Below are 20,503 nucleotides of genomic sequence, written 5' to 3' on the forward strand. Positions count from 1 at the left end.
CTGTCAATCAAGCTCATAAGAACCTGTTACTCCTTCAGTGTGACCCTTTCTACGTGATATCACACCAAAGTTCCACTAGTGGACGCTTTGCTATCAATTATTCACACATTTATACAAAAAGTCCCTAAAATATTGCTTCCGGTTTACCTAACCATGCACTTGCTTCCACAGGCAAGTGACCTCACTACAGCGTGGCTTCCATTTACCACCAGTTATTCTGCCCCCGCGGATTACAAAACAAACATATAACAGGTACAAACAAGTTCTTGGTTAATACATAAAAATCAATATAATTTTAAAATACACAATACAATTTAATTTAACCAGCTAACTAAAACTAACTACCTATCTTAACTAAACCCTAACCACTACTCTGCTACCAAATTAACTGATAGAGCGCAGGCTCACCTGCTTAGTTTACCATACTCACCTGGGCCCATAAAACTATATATACATTGAACAGGTAAACCTACACTCAATCAATTTTAATTTAACCATTCAGGACCTATACCATTTTGACTTACCAATCCAAGACACCGATACCTAAAGTCCTAGAGGATCAAGGGAGTTAGCAAGAAAATAGGTAGTGGAATAACATTACCGTTTCATAAATAACCACAAACTCAGAAAAGGTTTAAGTTCTTTTATCTAAGTAAAATTCTTGAATCTTTGAAACCATAATTAAATCAATAATTTATTGTTCTATTAGCATGATGAAGATTGAAACAAAATGTGCAATAATCTGGAAAACATCATTAAGCATTTAAACACAGGGTGGGTAGAAAAGGGAAAACAATACAATGACAAACCCACACTTTATAGTTACCTAGAATGGTGTGAAGACCAACCCTGGCCAAGGGCTGGGATAAAGGATAAGAACCCCAAAGTGCAGGTGCCAGCGAGAAAGAACAGGTACAGGCCAGAATCAGGACAGGTTACGGACCAAATTGGATCAGGACTGGACCACCACAGGCTAAAATCGGCACCACAGGTAAAGTTCAGAAGGCCAGCGTTGTAAACCCTCTCTGCAGCTTACAGTCGAACCCCGACTGGGTTATCGAACTCCTCTCCCGAACCCCGATTGGGTTATCGAATCTTCTGACAGAGTGCTCCGCCAGCACCTCTGCTCTCGATCACCTATTGAGTGCGTTGGGTCAGTGACAGGCCAGCTATTCGGACAAGTCGGACAATCTAACTAGCTAAGCCTACCCTAGTTATACTATTTTCCAGGTCAGTGTACCACCCCCCAATGTTGCAAATGTGTGCATCCCACAATTTTCTTGGTCAAAAGACGAGGAGAGGTCATCACACCATATTAATATGAGGTAACTGTCATTCAGTATTCAAATTATGTTCCCTCCCATAATTTTATCTTCCCATGCACATTTATTCCACTTGGCAGTGAATGTATCAATAACATACAATGTTTTAACAAAATGTACAATTCAGCTTCCTCAGAAGTACATTTCAGGCCCAAATGCGATACATGCAAAACAGAAGATAAACAGTTTTAGAACACAAAATAAATGAACGCACTGAATACCACTTATCTCTATTCTATCCCCATTATTTTTTTAAACTATTGCATTAAGGATTAGGCAGAACAAACAGCTTAGCAAAAGCAGCGATGCAAGCTTCTTGCACGTTAAGACACAGAACAGCCATCTTAGTTCTAGTTCGCAGAAGCAAATGTTTCCCACCAAGCGAAGTAATACATCATGTCACGTGAGTGTGACTGTCAGGGCTACCGGAGCATACAAGGGCAGGAAGCATAGAATTAATATAGTGAATTACAAAACAACAATACATAAGAGAAATAGGTCAGGCAAAGTCAGAAATCCAAGATGGCCGCCGACAGTGCAAAGAAAAGACTTCAAGAGAGCGCGCTAGTGGTTGACAGCCATCGGGAAGAACCAGGTGTCGAGTCCGCGCCGTTGCGCACTTCACCTGAGTTCTGAGGAGGAGCAGTCGTTTTGAATATCGCTGCAAAGTGTAGTTTTAGGGAAAGGCGTTGCGTTATAATACATTGTTTCCAGAGGCAGCGGAGGACGTACTAGTCGAAGGCAGCAAGTAAGACCTTTCTAATTATTAAAAAGAAAACAGTCTGTGAGTTCGGAGCATGCGCATTTTCCAGTCTTGAGAGAAACCCGAAAATGGTCCTCCGCATAGAGTAGTGTACTAAATTCCACACACGGTCGTAGCGACAGGAGTAGCGAGCAGTAAGAGAAAATCAGAGACAGCACAAGTCGAGTATGAGAGGGCGAGTAGAGAAAAGAGTTAGTAGACAATTTTTGAGCTGAAGAAGTAGCCACATTAAAATATACGTTAAAACTACCTATTCTAGGAAGAGTGAATTAACTCTTAGAATTAAAGGGTAGAAAAGATAAAAGAAGCAAGAAGAAAGGATTTAGGTGAAGCAAGAGTGAATTGTAAATAAGTTAGTTACCATTCCAGAATCCAAATAGAAAAGGCAGCAGTGCAGATAACAGGTGAGGAGAGAATCTGAATGCAAGCTAAAAGGGAGATTAGGAGAACGAATATAAGCAAGAGACTAATGATACTATACTTTTAGTTTACAGCACTGAAGGCAAACATAAAAGATAGAAGAGAAGCAAGGGTCACAACTGCGCAGGGTAAGGTTAATATTGAAAGAGCACAATTTAGAGCAGTGAGTTTTGGGTGAGACATTATGTTAACCAGTAAATTCTTTTGCAGCTGAATATAAGCCAAGTAGCATAAGAAGAACGACGACGTCTGAGGCTGAAGAAAGAATCAGACAAAGTGTGACGCAGTGTGGCAGTCTCTTCTCTGTCCCATCCCTGTTCCACCCTCGGGCCTTGTTGACAATTAAGCCAATTGAGTTTGTTGTTGAGGGGCCTGGGTGGGGCATTGGGAGCTTGCGACATTCTGCCCCCGTGCATTCAGAAGAGAAGCATCAACTCTGACTCACCTTGACAGTGACAAATGCATGTGCAGTAAAAAATCACGCGTAGAAGCAGCCATTTTAATGTAAGCGGATTACAGTTAGTAAAAGCACATTTTCGAGCTTCCCCTAGATACTAGAAATGTTGTGTAATGTAATATTAATATGACAAAACATGTTAGTTAGTACATTAATATTATTTTGAGAGGTCTTAATCCAAGCAAGTCGCTTTACGTGTGCAACCTTGCTCCATCATGATTAGTCTTTCTATAGCACTGCCATTTGGTAGATGGTGGGCTTAAAGGATCAGACTGCAGCCCCTGTTGCTCAAGGTGAAATTAACACCTCAGGTAAGGCCAGCCTTTTGTCTTTCCCCTAATCGGTCTTCTGAATGGCTGATGATTGCCAGATTAAGAATGTTCACATCGTTTTGTGCCTCTGTTGTGGGTGTCTCAGATTGCAAGCTACTCTGCTCTGAGGAGCATCATTCTACATAAAGGCTGTCCCTAGAGAGCATTCTGAAGAGTACACTTGACAGGAGAACTCCCATAAATCAGTTCTGAAAGTGCAGGCAGTGGAACCACATCTCCTGTCTGCCTAGAAAGTATTCAAGTGGGATCCCCGACTCACTATGTTCCAGTTCTAAGTTCTCTGTGACTAAGGAAGGAAGTGGTCCGTTGAGTACTCAGAGGACTGCTGGGCAACCAGAATTGGTGCCTACCTGACTGACAGCTTCCCAGAGTGAGGGTCCATTACCTCAAGTATCCCTTGTAGCAAGAGCTGATGATCTGTCCTGCGTGACTAGAAGCCATCCTGTCTGATGACAAATGGAGCAAGCCTGCTAATCCAGCAGGAGGAGGGAGGTGCAACATGACTCTACTCTGGTGGAATTCAGGGGCGGAGGACTATGGTGAGCAATCTGTGCACCCTAGTTTAAGTTGCCTACTGAGGCTGTTGTGATTCCTGGCCTGAATTCTGAGGATGTGGCACTGCCTAGCTGCTCTGCCTGAAGTTGTCAGTGGTGGTGTGGCCTGAGCCACTTGGCCAAGTTTTTGAGTGTGGCGTGGCCTGAATCACTGTCACAAGTTATTGAGTGTGGCGTGACCTGAACTACTACTGCATGTAATTGAGAGCAGCGTGACCTGACTCTCTGTGCTAAGTGATCTAGTGTGTTGTGTAACCTGAGTCACTAGGAAGAAAACTAATGTGGCACGACCGGCACCATTGTACTAAGAAGTACTTGACAGTGGTGTGACCTGAGCTGTGGACATCCCATCCACTGTTGAGGCTCACCCGTCACCTCACCTGCTGCTGAGGATCCAGCTGACCTGCGGCTGCAACTTCTGGACCTGCGCAGCAGGAATGGGCTGCAAAGTGTACAGATGTGTAGACCCGGAACCCTCTTGAGTAGCCTCCAACCAACTGAGCAGCCAGGACTGTGAGGATGGTCTGACTGGGATGACTGGCTTGCAATCAGACCCAGAAGTGGAGGAGTGGCTGAGCTGGGAGGAAGCAGAGATATCTCCAGGAGTTGACCTGACCAGCAATCTCCCATCTGGTTTTGAGTAAGGAATTGCATAAAAAAAGACTGAAGACTGCATGCTTTAAAGAGCATTGAGGGTAAAACAGCACCTTTGCTTTCCTGCTACACCAGGCCCAAAATTAGGGCATTCATCTGAGTCAGAAGAGGATACCCAGGGCCATAGGTGAAAGTGATGTCACATATTCTAAATGTACTTTGCTTTTTGAAAGTCAAGTACTGGGTCAAACAATCCTTGATTATACACATGTGTATTTTGAGTGCTGAGCTCAAGCACCCCCAGACTACATCCCCGAGCAGCCTGTGACTAGAGGAGTGCAAAAGTTGCATAATTTGCTGTTGCATGATTATGCAAAAATAGAGCGTAATTTTACAAAATTGTTTGTAATAATGCAAAAAATGAATACATCATTTAGCGCTACAGTTTAGCTTAAAATGCATCCTTTGTCAATTTTTGATGTAAGAATGCAAATCGGTGCGAAAAAAGTGAAAAAAACAAAAGCGCATTGAACAGCCGCTCATGTTCTGTTTTTCCTGTGCATTGGCAGTACATTTTTACCACAAATGCACATTCACTGTAACTTTTTACAGCAATTGGCGCATAATACCTTGAAGTGGCGTAATGGTGTAATTTCAGGAATTTTGTGTAACAAGCATAACATGACATTCCCAAAATTTTGTGAATAAAGTCAGCATTATTTACATTTCTCCCAGACCTACCTATGACTGCTCACCATCTCTACCACTGAGAGTCAAGTGCTGTAGGGGTTGTTCTCGGCCCGGCATGCACAGCCATAGCTGGTTTTACTCTGGGACATCAGAGGCAAACAAATTCAACCTCCACTGTTGAGGCCCAATTATAGTCTGACCGTACGCTTCCATGGTGGCTATCCTTGAGTAGGACTTTTTAAAATGTATGTAAAGATAGCTGTGCGGAAGCATGCATCTTCTTATCAATCAAACAGGATCTGTAGAGCACTGCGAAACACCCCTAAGGGTATCTAGGCGATGAGAGCCCTGCTGCTCGGGTGGAATTAGTTGATCAGTCAGGTCTTGAGTCCCTCTCTGAAATCCTGAAGAGAGGGTGACGTCCGGAGGTGGAAGATGAGGCTATTCCAGGAACTCAATGCGAGGTAGGAGAAGGACCGTTCTCCACTGTTGCTTCGGAGGATGCAGGGGGTGTGAGAGAGGGAGAGGGAGTGTAGGTTTCTGGAGGGTTGGTGGAAGCTCAGGCGGTGGTTGATGTATGATAAATACACCAACTTTTAAAGGGGGGTCCGAGGGATATAAAGTTTAGAGACCCACACCTGGTTTTATCCCCAGCTCCAAATTGATATATACCATAAGAAACACAGGGGGTCTATTAGCTAACTATTAAAGCTATACTATCACTACGGAGTCGCCTAGATCTCAACGTGTGGGCCCATTTACAGACAAATATTTGTTACTGTCATCTTGCACTGTTCTGTTTTTAATTAGGAGGCATGTCTTGTCCATAGAATAAAGTTGCATAAAGGAGGACATTCCATCCTATTTTAAGTCACATTTTCTGTTTTGTTGCACCTTTTTTTCAAAACCATCAACAGATCAGTCATTGCGGATGTTTCATTAATATTGGTGGACCAAATCCGAAGATATCAACACTGTGTGGTTCAGTCCCTATGATCAGGGGACTAGCCGTTCACACTCCAGGGTTTGGCCAGATGATATGACTGATCACAAAAGTCTCTTTTGATGGAAACCCTATATCACTTTTTTGGACTGGTCAGCCACTGATGCATATTCTGTAATGTATCGATCTCTTTTTCACCTTTGTATCCACTTTTCTTTAATTATGTCTTCATCTTTTCACTATCATATGATTCACACACGTTGAGATCTAGGCGACTCCGTAGTGATAGTATAGCTTTAATAGTTAGCTAATAGACCCCCTGTGTTTCTTATGGTATATATCAAGGTGGTTGATGTATGCTTGTCACTGATTTTGCAGGGCTTTGTAGGCATGGGTCAGTATCTTGAATTGATATATCTTGTGGGCAGGGTGACAGAGGAGTTTCTTGAGGTGTGAGGTAATGTGGGTCTATTTGGGGAGAACGAGGATGAGTCTGGCCCAGGGCTGGACTGGAAATCAAAACCGGCCCTGGCAAACTGCTTGGCTGGCCCCCTCTGGGGTGAGGGGGGTGCAGCCGAGCAGTTTGCGATGGCCGGTTTCGGACGATTTTGTTACAGGGGGCCCACGTCTGAACAAAAACGACACGATATTGCCCACCTCTGAACAAAAACGACCCCCACCCTAGCGGCCCACCGGGGAAACGCCCGGTGCCTGTTACGGCCAGTCCGGCCCTGGTCTGGGCGCTGAGTTCTGTATGGTCTGCAGTCTCTTCAGGTGGTGTGTGGTAATTCCTACATAGAGTGGACTTGTCTTTCCTACGTAGAGTGCGTCGCTGTTAGTTGCTGATGGCTATGTGGCCATCTTTGAAAATGAGTTGTAAAAATAAAACAAAATGCCTTAAAAAAAGCTGCCATGGATGCCAGCACATATACAGTGGTCATCTTTCAGTGAGTTTTTTGTTTGTTTTTTACTTCACTTCAAAGTTAGTGGCCGTAATGCACATGTATTCATGGCAGTGATCTTGGGTAAAATAGAAAGCATTTTCAGTCACCCTGCTTCGCAGCTGAAGCCTATAACACATCATCAGAGTTAGTACGTGCTATAGAAATACCAATTCAACAAACAGCAGTAATATACAACATCCATTATTTTTTTTGTCACACTACTCACTCAACAGCAGGTTGCACTATAATAATCAATGCTACTATTACTCACTCAATAATGCTCATATTATTGACTCAAGTACTGAAAAGTTATGCAAGGTCAGCCGTACAAAGATTTGCATCTGTGGCATACAAGACACTTCAACAGCGGGCACATTAGCCCGCAGAGCAGTATCACAAGCTCTTTCCCCATCTCAAGTATACTGATATGTTTTAGTCGCTCTTACTCCAAGCACTTGAACTGCTTGAGCCACTGTCATCGCATTACCCCAGCTAGACATCAGTATTCCACGCATTTGATGGCTGCTCCGCTTGATGTCGAACACAGCAAACATGCATACAAATCAACCTTCAAACTCCTGGGGCTTGGAGCACCTGCTTGATGTGCTATCAGCCAGCAGTGGCGGCCGGCACAGGTAAGCGCGGTAAGGCAGGGCGCAGCAAGCGGGGAAGCCGACAGACGACAACGGAATAGGTATTATTTATTTATTTAGTTAGACCTATTCCATCGTTGTTAACTGCTTGAATAGCACACCTCTTACTTACAGAGGACTATGGTACTTCACCTTGAATGGCAGTCGGGAGTGCATGGTTTGCTCTGAACAGCATTAATTCCTTTAAATTACAGTCTAGTCCTAATTGTGCCTTTGAATTCACTATAGAGCTTCCAATTAAATAACAAAATTGTTCTAATGCATCACCTTAGCTCGGTGCCCATTTTACGTGGGCATAATTCCTTGTGATTAACCCCTGCCTGTCATGTCAGCAGAGCTTTAGAGCTCGCAGTGGAGGCGGGGAGCTGGCCTGTCTCCTCCCTGACCCTCTTTTGTTCAGTCATCAGGCGCTAACTCGAGAATTGCCTACAGAAAGGTAAGTAGCTTTCCGGACGGAAAAAAAAGCTATCCATGCCTCCCCCAATCATCAGCTTTGTTTGAATAAAGGAAAAAATACAAGTGTTGACATATGTGACAATAAAACACGCTCACGTTCTGGATAACCAAAGACAATATAACACAAAACGTGATCCAGGGAAGTGATTGTAAAAAAACACACAGCAAAATAAAATATCACCATGGCTACAGGTGCTATCGCCTCCCTCCGCGCTGCCGATTGGCGCGCGCCTCGTGCTGGACGGTTCAGCCCGCGTTTACTCTGCATTCTCTTCCCTTCAATCACCTTGTTTTTACCACTTTTGAAAAATCACTGATTGCAGCAGCTGCGCTGCCCGAGGGGCCAAGAGAGAGAGAGAGAGATGAAAAGAAAGATCCGCAGAGAAGTAAGTGGCACCTGACTGATGCCAGTGCAATCAGACGACACAGGACCACTGCCTCTCGTATGCAACGAAAACAGCGTGACTTTATTAGAAGTACCAGTTTCACGAAGAACAACGAAAATAAACCTGGTGTGAACATTTACTTCTGTTTAAACCATTTTTAAGGTAAGACTCGATCAACAGAAATACTTTACATGCTGTCTCCTTGTAAGTTTTTTTTTCTTAAACCAAGTTTCATCTTGAAACATTTGAAGTGCATTTAATGTATTGGTTTGATGGTTCATAAAATGCCACATTCTTTGCACAAGCACGCTTGAGTTCCGGGCTCTAGAGTTATTGATAATACTGTATAAAGTGGATGACAATATACACTAACATATCTTTTGTGGAACCTTGCGTATTTACATTTTCCGATGACTGTATTTACCACATGGTAAAACTTCTTATTCTCGTATTGATGTGATTTTCATTTTAAATATAACTTTTATTCAAATACCGTAGGTAACGGTGCAAAATATGTTATACTCATATATCAGTGTAATTGCTTTACTGGCACTAACCCACCCCCCCCCCCCCTTCTTTGGGAGATGTTGGTTTTCTTTCATGGAAAGGACAAACATTTCATTTATTTCTGCCACTATTTTTGACAAAAGCTTATATACAATAAAAGTTTGAAAATTGTTTTTGATGTGTTGCATTTCTTCCTTGTTTACTCTACCTCTGTAAAGCAATTTCTATTGCAAGCCCAAGTCCTCAAGATACCAGGCTGAGTTTTAGTGTCAGTGGATGGCACCATGTATATACCGTTTGGGGCTGATCTCATTGAGCCACTGAAATGTACATTTAGGCAGATTTTCTGGCTATCCACAATGGAGATGTGTTGGGCAAATGGAACACCAATGAATTATAGCGAAGATTATTTAAATATGTGTTGGCTATTCTCAATAACCAACCCAGATTTTACTAGTTGGTGGGTTGATGAGCTTCTTCTCCATTAGAAGTCCTTTATTACTATAAATGAAATATGGACATGGATAACAGTGTCACTGTCAGTAGACGTTGCACACTTGTTTGCAAATTCTACTCTTCAGGTTTATGCCTTTCTCAGAGTCCATTTATTCAGGTTTTTTGCCTCTCTCACTGTTTATGTCTGCATTATTTATTTTGAATTTCTTACATGAGGATGTGTGATTTATTTTTAAAAAGTCTCAGAGTACTGTCATGTAAAATGTAAATTGATACTTGTATAGCGCACTACTCACCCGCAAGGGTCTCAAGGCGCTTGTACGAATACCGCTGTGGAACCCATCCTGGCTTTCCCTGTGAGGAGTCCACTCCTGGGCACCCCCAAGGTGGAGGCCAGGCATCCTTAGCGTTGTGGGGGCCGTTGTGGAGATTAAGCAAGCTATTGCCCAGAGTTGCAGAGTGGGACTCCATGATTGGAATAGGCACCGAGGCGAGAATTATCAGAATGATCAGGTCGTGGAATTTTGAGCCCAAGACCCGCCGAGGCTTTGCATGATGTCTTTATATTCTGGCATTGATCCACGTTAAATCATTTTGTTATATGGAGATAAGGGATTAGAGTGAATTATGTGGTTTTGAGGATTTGAGATTTGGAGAAGCAAGGCAGACAATTAAATATCGTCCATGATCTGTGGCGTTTACAGATGCCGTAATGAGAACAGATATTTGATGTAACAACCTTTTTGCCTTGATCTGCCTTCCCTAGTTGAAACGTCATCAGTCTCATACTGGCTAGTACACCTTATCTTTCGCATTTCCCTGTTTGAATGATTGTTTTGCATGGGACAATTCAAGTTGGTAGGGAAAAGTGAACATGAGATAGTGAAATGGTTTGAGACGTGCACGATAAAACATTTTGCACAGTAGCTAGTTTGAAACTGGGACTCGGTCCGAGGTGGACTTACAGGCTCCGATTTACATAAAAAAAAGAGTGCATTCTGCACCCGTAAGGTCTATAACTACATTTGAAGTAGATTTAGGAGTTTTTGGATTCTCAAAGCATTTCAAGTGCACTGTTGGGAAGCTGAGACTCGGAGTTGCTTTCCACCAGCTCTTGCATTCATAAAAAGCTACACCTATATAAATGTACAAGCTATACAATTACATATGTGTAAATGGCTAGCAAATATAAATTCGCTCTTTACATGATAACTATTTTTAGCCATGTTGACACCCATTTGTCTACACCCACCTCCCCATTTGGGGGTGTTCTATCTTCAATCACAAAGTGAAATGCACCTGGTAGGAGTAGATTTTTTTGGTGGTACTACTGGTGGCATCCTGCCATGGAGAAGCTTGTAAATATCCACAAAATCATAAGTTTATGGGTGTCAACCAAATATTCAGGACATTCCTTGCCTGGTAAAGCCACGCCCAGCACATGGGAGCACATCTACTCCCAGTGATGTCGCATCAATGTAATGTCACATCTGAGTAAATTTGCGTATGAGAGTAAACTCGCATTTTGGGAAAACAAAATGGACTTTGCTCTCTTAAATCATGAGATGGCACACCTAAGCGGATAGTAGGAGTGTAAATTGCTATGGGACAGAACTGGGGTGGTGAAGTGAAGTAAAGAACGATGATGGAATCAACCCAGATCTGTGACTGGTGGTGAGTGTCTGAAAGTTTCATCGCTCCGTCCATCATCTGTTTGTCTTTGCTCTGTTCGCCCTAAGTTGGCAGGGTACGCCAAGACATGGTCCCTTGCTCACTTTGACACTGGATTTAAGCTACCCTAGCTGATGAGGGGTGTTACCCCAAAACCAGTCCCAAAGGCTTTTTCAGGTCCAGGGAAGAATTGGCTTGTTCGGGCTGGACTGTTCCTACGAGGAACAGTGTCAATACTGATTTGCATATGGCTGGCTTTGCCCTGGGGTGGCAAAGTGAGCTAAAGAATGATGATGGAGTCTATGACTGGGGGTGAGTGTCTGAAAAGTTTCAGCGCTCCGTCCATCATCTCTTTTTGTTTGCTCAACATGTATCAGACAAAATAAGCATATATTAGATTGTATGTTTTTAAATCTGTAGCACACCAGTCTACCTGAGGGAAATGAACAGTACTGAACATGACTGAATGTAATTCAATATCAGACAGAAAAATTAACAAAGGTGGAGCAGCATACTGCGTCACAGAGTAGTGAGATTACAGGTTTAAGCAGCAGTGCGTATAATACAAAGTGCAACCAGTACAGTGTCTCTTTAGCAAACATATCCAACTAGGACCCCAACCTCGACAAAAATGGTCATTAAGGCAAGTGCAGACCTTTAAAATCCAGCAGGGTGTGATGAGAATACTATCACATTATTGGATCACAGATCCAGGTGAGACCCAAAAGGTCTCTTACATAGATCACTTTAAAGGAGTTTCCTGACTCCTATGTACTTTGGCCATGCTCTAAAGTGTGTATTCAAGGCATTTCAAATAAATATAACGAATATTAAAGAAATATGTACAGGATAAAATGTGATTCACATTTTGCATAGTATTTCTACTTAGACCACTGAATAATGTGTTGGTGGTTTAATGAACTGATTTGAGCGCAATAAAGTAGTGCCAGGTGCCATAAGGCTCCTAAAAAGGATGTGCATTCACACTCCAGAAGATAATGTATTCGATTCATAACCAAATCAGCTTCCCTTTTGCTAAGAAGCACAAAAACCAAATAACATGAGTGGAATTTCGTTTGGGTGAGTGAAGCCATCATACCTCCCAGAGTGTGCCTAATATGCCACTGAGTAGATAAGCATGAAAGGTACCATCTTTCTCTGTTCCCTGTTGGCCAAGCCACATATGGCGAGTACAGAGTAGTGGGCACAAGAGGACGCGTTGACTTTATGAAGTACTGATACGAAAAGGGACTGTCATTCACTTACTTCCAACGCACGTTGACTTTCCTAATAACACCATCCACTTGAGTGACCTATTCACTCCGTTCACAAGTCCTTTCTCTCTGTCAGCAGAAGAGCCTATGTTAGACCTGTCTGCCTTAGGTTAATCTTCCCCCAAACGTTTTGCGTACTTACTTCCAATTTTTGCAATTTTTTGGCTACTGTTGGCCTTCGTGCTCTGTGCACTTTAACACTGCTAACCAGTGCTAAAGTACTTGTTCTCACTCATCTAAACATGGTTTGATTGGTATATACCTAATTGGCATATTTAATATACCTATTAGTCCCTTGTAGAGTCATGTACCATTTACCGGGGGCGGTAAATGAAATGCCACTAGTGGATCTGCAGAACATATTGTACCGCCCACTCAAGTAGCACCTTAAAAGATGCCCCAGGTCTGCTATTGCAGCCTGAATGCAGTGTTTCAAACCTTGTCGACTTGCTAATTAAACCCCCTTGCCAAGCCTTCAACTCCCCTTTTATTGCATACAAGTCACCCTTAAGGTAGTTCCTAAGTGGCGCATAGGGCAGGGTGCTGTGTGATTAAAAGGTTAGACATGTACTTTTAAGTTTTTCATGTCCTGGTAGTGAAAACGAGTTTTTCATGACTGAGGCCTACCCTTCCCATAGCATAACAATGCAGATTCCTTAATACATTTAATAAGCTGTAATTTCTAATTGAGAAGTAGATATGTCATGTTTGGTACCCCTGAAATTGTAATGATAAACCCTCTTTAATGGTAAAGTTAGATTTTTCATTACAATTTTGAAAATGCCAGTTTTTGAAAGTTCTATTCTTACACAGTAGTGCAACACGATTTTCCCAAGGAACTGGGTATAATAGTTAACTCACACACAATATTCTCAGAGAAATCCTTTTTTAACTAATTATTTCATCAATGTTTTACACTGGTCACTGAAGTGATCCTATTAATTATATGCAAAAAATAATTCATAATTACAATCCCAGAGATATTGATGAAAACAAATATTTTATATTATTTTACTTATTTCATATTTCATTGGTTACGTTGTACACATTGTTAGTATAAATCACATTATGTACATCAGAGTTCAAAGCATTACATAAACATATTCAAATGATAACACTGGCACCACCATAAAATCCCTTCAATTCTCTATATTTTAATAAATATGGGGATTAAGGGAAGCACAGTCACCCCTCTTAACTAAAAAAGCTTAACAAACTAATAGGTCCCAATGAATCAATCATTCAAAAAGTCTCAAGATGGGACTAAGCAAAATACAAATTGTGATGACTAGTGTTAAGAAGAATGAAGTATCAACATTTCGGTCTCCAATAGCTCTCCAATAGTAGCAGGACATTTCATAGATATATGTCATGCATTCCTTCTACTTAACTATCACTGTTCCTGTTATTTATGAGGCATACTAAAAGTAATTTTGTAGCTGGAGTACTTGCCCTCATATAATGTTCCCACTTTTGCTCAAGCGTGATGTGACGAGACCACCAGCCCTATTTTTTAAATCTGTTTTTTGTAAACTTGCATTTAAAATAAGGGAGTGGAATTAAAAGATAACAAGCATTAGCACATACAATTCATCTGGCTTATATCTGAAAGTACCTGGAACCTTCCATCCATGCCGTCACTCATCCATCAGTCCATGCTCTCAATGACCTGTCATACATTCACTCACTCACTCATCCATGGATTCATTCATCTATTCACCAAATCTTTGACTCTTTCTTGCACTCACCAACTTGTCACTCCACAATCGTGCACACAAACTCACCAATCAATGAAGAGGCACTTTGAGTTATCATTCAGACCTATTGGGTTTCTGTCTGTGAGAGTGCTGATGGTAGTGTGTGACTTTTAGTCTGAAAGGATTGAGAGACGGTTGTCTGCAGTATAAGACTGCTATTGTGTGAGAGGTGTGAGAATGGCATCAGTAGAGTGAGTCTGCTATTCTGCGAGAGGCATGAGGTATGTCGATATTGTGTGAATACTAGGCAGCAAGGAGATGAGAGTGGTTCTTGTTAGGTGTGGTTGCTACTTTGATGAATGGAGAGTGCTATCATTAGTGTAAGATTGTGTGTATGTGAGAGTTGTAAGAATGGTTCCAGCAGTGTTTGACTGGTATGCTAGGGTTGTGAAAGTGCTTCCAGGAATGTGTAGCTGCTAGTCTGCAATGGTTGTTAGAGTGCTATCCCTATTTAGGGTGTTTTAAATTTCTATCATAGGAGCCTTAACAGTTTCCTTCATGTGTTTATTGAGACTATGGCTGAAGGCAAGCTGTGAACTTACATGGACAATTTTTTTTGACAAGCCCATTTTTATTGGTTTTGAAAAGTAAACAGTAAATCAGCAATAAACACAGAAATGATAAATCATTGACATTCACAGGAGTGTAACATCTCAAGAGTCCCAACTTCTTAAGGTATACACTTATATACTAACTGAGTAAAGGTTGATCATTCCACGGTACCCACCCATTTTCCCCACACCCTACGGTACTTCTTGGGGCATCCTCGTGCAGCATACAAGGTCTTTTCCTGGGTCGCGCACCAGTCTCCCCCCTTTCGCCACTTCCCAGGGTCAGGAGGGTCCGGGCATTTCCAGGCCGCCGCTATATCACATTTAGCTACAATCATGGCAGTGTTAAAAAATAGTTTTTCATTTCTGGACCCGTCCAGTCCATCTGTGATTCCTAGTAGGGAGTGACGCGGGTCATGGGGTACCACCCAACCCAAGACTTCTGTGAGCTCCTCTTCGATATCGCCCCAGAATCTCGCCAAGCAGGGGCATGACCAGACCAAATGGAAAAAGTTAACTAGGGCATAGCTACGCCTCGTACAGGAGGTGCCTGGGCGCAGGCCCGCCCGTTGAAGGTGCGAGGGGGTAAGGTATGCAGCATGCAAATAGTATAGTTGGATCTGTCTGAGTTTGGCAGACACGGTATCCGTCTTGGGCGCCATGAGGGTGTCACACCAGTCCGCCTCGTCAAGTGCACCCACTCCATTCCTCCCATTGGTCTCATAACTTGTCCAGTGTAATGGGGGTGTTGTTGACCAAGGTTCGGTAAATACGGGAGATACCCCCTTTACCCAAGTCACCAAGCATAGTCTGTGCCTCTGGGGGCCTATCCTCAGGGAGCCTTGTGTCATCTGTGAGATGCATGTGGAGGGCATGCCGCAGCGGTAAATATTTGTAGAATTGGGAGGGGTGGAGGGAGTAACCGGTCTGGAGGTCCTGACATGAACGCATGTTGCACTAGGCCAGACATCCCCCAGTTGTGAGATTCCAATGAGGTCCCATGATTTAAACCCCTGCAGCCCACTAACCTCACAGAGCCAAGTGCCTTGCCAGAGGGGTGTACATTGAGTCAGCTTGTGTGTCCAACGAGTGTGACGCAAAGAGGCCCGCCAGGCCAACAGCAAGGAACGCGTCGCATCAGGCAGCTGGGAAGGAATGGACCCCCGTACATCAGAGATTGGATTTGGGGTAGACCCAGTTCACTCAGCTCGAGTCGATAGGCAGGGTTGGACCAACCTCCCATTAAACCAATCATAGATAACAAGGAGGCGTGCCGCCAAGAAATAGAGGTAAAGGTGCGTCATCCCCATACCCCCATCAAAGGATGGGATCTGACATAGGGTAAGGGCCAAGAGTGCCCCCTCGAGAAATTTGGTGGCCAGACTGTCCAGCTCCTGAAACCATGCCCATGGAAAACAGAAGTGGGCGTTCTGGAGGACATGGAGAATCTGGGAAGGATCATCATTTTGAAGAGGGCGACCCTCCCCAGGGGATTCAGAGACATTGTTTTCCACTTCTGAAGGTCAGCTTTAGCCTTCTTCACCAATGGGGTGGTGTTGAGGGACCAGCCTAGCTCGAGAAGGAGGGTGATCCATATCCCCAAATATTTAAATGATTGGCGCCAAAGTCGTATGGGGGACTGCCAATCGTAACATCTCCTGGAGAGGTGCAGTGGGACCAATACCGACTTCCCCGGGATTAGCCGGAGACCAGATGCTTGCCCGAATGACTGCAGAGTCGGAAGGCAGTGCGGACCCGACAAGGAGGGTTCAGCCAAGAATTGGAAGACATTGTCCACATATAAGGCGATCTTGTCTAGTTCCTTGTTAGGCCATTCCCACCCACGAATGTGAACATCGGCCTGCACCAGGGAGGACAGAGGTTCCATCACTAAGGCGAAGAGTAGGGGCGAAAGGGGGCATCCCTGCCTCGTTCCACTACTAATGGGGAAGGCCTCGGACAGCACACCATTGACCAGTACACATGCCCACAGCTGGGCATAGAGGAAGCAAACCAGCGCCCTAAAGTGGGGTCCAAATCCCATCTCAGTCAGCACGTCCATCAGATACTCCCAGTCCACCGAATCGAAGGCCTTCTCAAAGTCTATGAGAAGGAGTGCCAGATACGGGTGAGTAAATGCCGGTGAGCTAGTTGCCAGCTGTAACTGCCTAAGACTGTGGCGGGTGCCTCGCATGGGCATGAAGCCGCACTGGTCCGGAAGGACCAGCAGTGACAGATAGGGCTTGAGTCGCTGGGCGAGAACGGTGGCATACAGCTTGATCTCCGTGTTGAGGAGAGAGATGGGTCACTAGTCTGCACAGTGACTGGAGGGTGGCTGGGATTTCGGCAAGACCACGATGGTGGCAATGTCCGTCTCGGGTGGGAAGGAACCTTTCCTAAACGCTTTGTCAAGTAGGTCAGCAAGGCGGGGCACAAGGGTTTTGTGATAGCGCGCGTAGTATTCTTGGGTAATGCCGTCTGGGCCTGGGGTTTTCACCGACGAGGTGAGGGAGTTTGCTTTATCGATCTCCACACGAGAAATGGGGCGGTCCAGATCTTTCTGGGTGGCTGAATCCACCCGAGGGAGACGTACGCTGCCCTGCTCGAAAAGGGCAGAGAGCGACAAGGCCCGGGGCCCGTGCTGCATCGTATTGAGCAAAGGTGCGGGCCATTGCCAGTGGGACGCTTTGTACCACTACATCCTTATCCACCACTTCCGGGATAATGCGGTTCACCCTGGGGTATGTGGCCAGTCTATGCAGGATCGTGCCATTTTTGTCTCCCCAGCCATAGACCCTCACTATTGATGATCTCCAAAGGAGCTTGGCAGCATCCAAGGATAACTGTCTGATCTCTGCTCGAAGGTGAGTGAGTTGGCGGGCACGGAAAGTGTAATCAGGCATGGGGGGGGCTGCTCAAGACAGAATGATTGTGCTTTCCGTGAGGTGATTTCCCGCAGTTGTGCCTGTCTCTGGCTTTTGAGCTGGCCTCTCGCGATGCCCCGAATGGTAGCCTTACCTGCCTCCCAAAGGGTACCTGGTGAGGCTACCGAACCTTTATTAGTGTGAAAGTACTGCTTAAGCTCCGTACCCACCACCTTTCTGAATTCCGCATCCTGAAGGAACCAGGCATTCATTCTCCATGTTTGGCGGGCCGACGGGGGAACCCCCGTACTGAGAAGCACTGGGGCGTGGTCAGAAATCAAGCTGGGAAGGATACTGACATCTAGGATCACAGAGTAGTCGGTCGAGGGGACAAAGATCTTATCTATATGTGCCTGTGTATGGTGCACTGCAGAGGTGTTAGTGAATTGGGTGGTGCGGGGGTGCCAGGTATGCCAAGCATCACAGAGGCCTAGAGACTCGGACCAGTTCCGCAGTTGCTTCGCCTGCGCAAGTCTAGTGGTGGAGGGAGGGCCTGTTGTGTCAAGGGTCGGGGAGGAAACCGCATTGAAGTCACCTCCAATGATGGTGGGGCCCAGGGGCAGGGCAGTCAACAGGGCCGCAGTGTGCTTGAGGGTGGTTGCGAGCATCGAGGGGGGGAATAAATGGACATAAGATTAAGGGGTAAGCCGGCCAGTGAGAGGGTCACCGACATGCCCTGGGGGTCATGGGTGACCTGCGTAAGCACAAACGGCAAGGTTTGTTTTATAAGGATAGCCACCCCTCGGGAACCCCAGGAGAAGCCCGAATGCCACACTCTATCATACCCATAGCATGCCAAGAAGGAGCAGCAATTACCCATCAGGTACGTTTCTTGAATTAGGAGGACGTCTACCCCAGGGCGTAGACCATCGCACAGAACAGAAGTGAGTTAAAGCCGGTCTAGGAGACCAATTGACATTCCACGATAAGACACGAAGGGATGCCCTAGGGATGGCGCTATCAGTCATGGTGGGTGGTATGTGGATCTGAGTCATGTGACCATACAGGGAATCGGGGAGCGCACGAAGGGGCCTGCATCTGTGAAGAGGAGCACAGATAGTGAGACCATATCTAATCCCTGATGAGTGGCCGTGAGATGGTCTGTGGTAGGTGAAACAACAAAACAACAATAACAACAACACAGGAAGAAACCCCTCCCAAACCCCCCCTTACCCCCTCCCTATACTTCAAGAACAGGAGCATCTGTCGACCCCCCCCCATAGTAACAGTAACCAAACTAAAACGCTCGAGGTTGGGTGCGAGGAGGACCCCTCCATACAGACGGATATGTACTGGTACAGCAAAAAACAAAAAAACAAAATAGGTGAGCGTGAGAGTCTATCATTGTTCAAAATCCCCACTGGGGGAGATTCCCGCCTGCATAGCCAGTAGGTATCTGGCCTCGCTCAGCAGGGCCTCGGAGGACGGGAGTGCGGGAAAGGTCTGAGTCTGTCCTAGGCCAGCCCCCCCAGGCCCGCGATGAGGATGCTCCAAGTAGATCATTTGCGGACTGTTGCCTGGTGCGAGGTGGAGGGCCCAATTGGCTGTGGGAGTCTTGGGGTCTATGGGCTGCCGCTACCTGGGGCTGGCGCCGTTTACGAGATTGTGTGCTCCGACGACCTGGCGACCGTGGCCCCCTGGTTTGGGAGTCCGCGGGTCCTGGAGACAGAGCACACCGCTGGCGGAGGGGGCGTTCCTCCATCAGCCATGTCCATGCCACCTGGGGCGAGTCGAAGAAGTGGGTTTTGCTTTGAAAGATGACGCGTAGACCTCAGAGGAATTGAAGTTGGTACTGGAGGCCCAGGGCATGCAGTGATCCTGTATCTCCCTGGTGTAATCTGGGAACAGCATAATGATGTGGTTTTGGGGTCTATTGGCCTGTGCCGCCTGTAGGATGGCGTCCCGGTCTCTGAAGTTGAGGACTTTCAATATCATATGGCGGGGTGGGGCTCCAGGGGGTGGCCTAGGTACAAGGGACCTGTGGGCCCTCTCTATCACGAACCAGGTCGAGACAGCTTCCTTGGGCATCCAGGATGTGTACTGGGCCTCGACGAAGGTGGTCACCGGGTTCGTCTCGACCCCCTCCGGAACCCCCACCTGGCAGAGGTTGTTGCGGCGTGCCCGGTTTTCAGCATCTTCTGCACGCCGATGGAGCTCCTTGGTGTGGGTGCGGAGTTGTGCTACCTGCTCCTTCAGCTGTGAGATGGAGTCCTCCACTGTAGATAACCAAGATTCAGCCTCTGTAAGTCATGCAGTGGCATTGTGGAGGTTCTGTCGGAGGAGGGACACGTCTACCTTAATCTCCCCAATCTTCCCCTCGATGGATGCCTGCGAGGCGCTGATTGCTTGGAGAATGGTGTTTAAGTCCCCGTCTTGGGGAGGGAGGGTGGGGCCCCCACCGCCTGCCAAGGGGGGCCATCTCAGAGGTGGTGAACTGGTCCATCCTCATCTGCATGGGAGCCGGTGTGGACTTAGGAGCCTTATCTCTCCCCATGGTGGATGGCAGTCTCTGCTGCTACGGGGGGAGTCAGAGGATCAGGCAGGGGGGACCGGGGACCGCAGAAACCCCACGTGAGAGCCAGGAATTCAGTCCAGTGCCAGATGTCACCAGGTGGAGCCGCCGGGACCGAATGGGGAGGAGACAGCCGGAGGGTCGAGCTTGCCGGTCATCTGGGGCCAAAGGCACCGACAAAGGCGGTAGGAGGCGCTGTCACCCCGAGGAGCGTCCACGGCCAGCACGGGCGAGGGCAAGGTGAGGCCCCCTGAGGGAAGGGGTGGGGGGCCAGACAGACCAACCAGTTTCAGCAGAGGCCCCGGATAAGGAAGGGCCCAGCCCCCGGTTCCTGTAC

The 20,503-nt window shown here is 45.8% G+C and overlaps 1 protein-coding gene across 2 annotated transcripts in view; it reads left to right on the top strand.

The window, feature by feature from the left end:
- Positions 1-8,392: 8,392 nt before the first annotated feature.
- Positions 8,393-20,503, top strand: part of LOC147702896 (neuropeptide Y receptor type 6-like) — a 411,642-nt gene continuing 399,531 nt past the window's right edge. Inside the window, exon 1 of one of the 2 annotated variants that reach the window (XM_086928842.1) lies at positions 8,393-8,676. The gene's annotated coding sequence lies outside the window, so the exon portion shown is untranslated. The remainder of the gene's footprint in view (positions 8,677-20,503) is intronic. The other variant, XM_086928843.1, reaches the window with a different exon arrangement.

This window comes from Lissotriton vulgaris, chromosome 7 (genome assembly GCF_964263255.1).
Source record: "Lissotriton vulgaris chromosome 7, aLisVul1.2, whole genome shotgun sequence".
NCBI lineage: Eukaryota > Metazoa > Chordata > Amphibia > Caudata > Salamandridae > Lissotriton > Lissotriton vulgaris.